This window comes from Chinchilla lanigera, unplaced genomic scaffold, assembly GCF_000276665.1.
Source record: "Chinchilla lanigera isolate Chin_1 unplaced genomic scaffold, ChiLan1.0 scaffold00053, whole genome shotgun sequence".
Classification (NCBI taxonomy): domain Eukaryota; kingdom Metazoa; phylum Chordata; class Mammalia; order Rodentia; family Chinchillidae; genus Chinchilla; species Chinchilla lanigera.
Window position 1 is genome coordinate 2,751,103 of NW_004955454.1, and position 2,213 is coordinate 2,753,315.

Here is a 2,213-nt window from a genome sequence, read left to right on the forward strand (position 1 = left end):
AAAAAAAAAGAAAAAAAAAAAAAAAAAAAGCCAAGTTTGGTGGTACATGTCTATAATCTCAGCACTTGGGAGGCCGAGGCAGGATTGTTGCAAGTTTGAGACCAGCCTGGGGTACAAAGTGAGCTCAAGGCCAGTCTAAAATGCATAGCAAGACCCTCAAAGGGACAAAAAAAATTGTATTAGTGCTTATTTGATTTTTCATATTCATTAATATTTGTTTTATATAGTTGGATGTGCTGGTATTGTGGCATATATATGTATGATTGTTGTCTCTTCCTCTTGAATTGTTCCCTTTGCAAGGATGAAGTCTTCTTTGTCTCTCTTAATCAGTCTTGGCTTGAAGTTCACTATGTCTACAAATAGAATATCTACTCCTGCTTTTTCCAGCTCCCTGCCAAGTGAAGTATTGCTTTCCATCATTTGACTTTCAGTCTATGAATTCTTTTTGAATTAAATATGTTTCTTATATACAGTATATTGTTGGATCTTGCTTCTTGATCCATTCTGCCAATCTGTCTCTTTTGATTGATGAACTGAGACTATTAACATTGATGGTTGGGCTGGGGATTTAGCTCAGCGGCAAAGAGCCTGCCTGGCAAGCGCAAGGTCGTGAGTTCAGTTCCCGGTACCTGAGAAAAACCAAAAAAAAAACAAAAAAACAAAAAAACAAAAGAACAAAAACATTGATGGTTATAACTGATTATGTATTGACTTATTCTTGTCATGTTATTTTCCTGTTGTTGGTCCCCCCCCCCCGTATAAATGCTTGCCTTGACTGGTTGATTCATTGTATTGGGGTTCATCAAGTTGTAATTCTTGGTATCTCATTCTAGAATGTCCTTCAGAACATTTTGGAGTGCTGGTTTGGTGTTCATGAATTTCCTCAGATGATCTTTATCATGGAAGTATCTTATTTCTCCGTCAATTTTTTTTTTTTTTTCTGTTACCGGGAATCAAACTCATGACCTCATGCTTGCCAGGCAGGCACTGTGCTGCTGAGCTAAATCCCCAGCCCCTCTCTATCAATTTTGAAAGATAGTTTTGTGGGGTACATCAATCCGGATTGGAGGTTGTTTTCTTTTAGGGCTTGATATACTTCACTCCAAGCTTTCCTTGACTTGAGGGTTTGTGTTGAGAAGTCTTCTGTGATTCAGATGGGCCTTCCTCTATAGGTGATTTGTTTCATTTCTCTAACAGCTTTTTGTTTTGTTTTGTTTTGGTTTTTTTTTTTGTTTTGTTTTTTGTTTTTTGTTTTTCTTCCAGTACCAGGAATCAAACTCACAACCCTGCATTTGTCAGGTAGGCGCTTTGCGCTGAGCTAAATCCCAGCCCTCTAACAGCTTTTAATATTGGGTTCTTGTGTTGAATTCCTGGAACCTTGACTGTTACATGCCTTGCTGTAGATTTTTTTTTTAATCATGGCTATTTGGAGTTCTATGTGCCTCACTTACTACATGTCAAATTCTTTTCCTTGCCAGGGAAGTTTTCCACTATGACTTCTACAAACAGGTTTTTCATGCCATTTGTGCTAGCTCCTGCTTTTTCATTGATTCTGATCAATGTTATGTTATTCTTCTTTGGATCATCTAGCAGCTGCTGGATTGATTTCTAATGATCCCTTGCTATTTCTTTTTTCAATACTGTATCTTTATTATTCGCAAATCAGCATAGTGTCAGTTTGAACATCACATGTGATAAATTAGACTATGAAAACAATTAGGCTATGAAAAGTATATTTACAGTGAAACAACTGTTAAAACTGTTAAAACATAAATATAAGTGAATCATCAGATATGCAACCTCCTGCAATAGCAGTTCAGCAGACGCATCCCTACCCTCTGAATGGACCAATACCTAGAAGTGCTGAGTTGGGTATAGCTTCTCAGTACTTCTTTCTGTGATCCAATGCTTAACAAAATCCTCAGAAACCAGCAAATGGAATCAGACCTTCCAGGATCATGGAGATGTGGGAGTAGGCAAAAGGCCACCAGACACGACACCCACAGGCTCAGCCACTGTGCCATACACTTGACTTCAGAGCAACCCGGAGCTATATAGATATCCTGTGGCACCTCAGATCCCCACAACTGCTCTACTTATCAGAAAAGTGTAGGGGTGTGGAACAGGGAGGAGGAAACAGTCTCAATAATTATATGGCCATTTCTGAATTAAATACCAAGGATACGTTTCTTTTTTTTTTTTTTTTTTTTTTT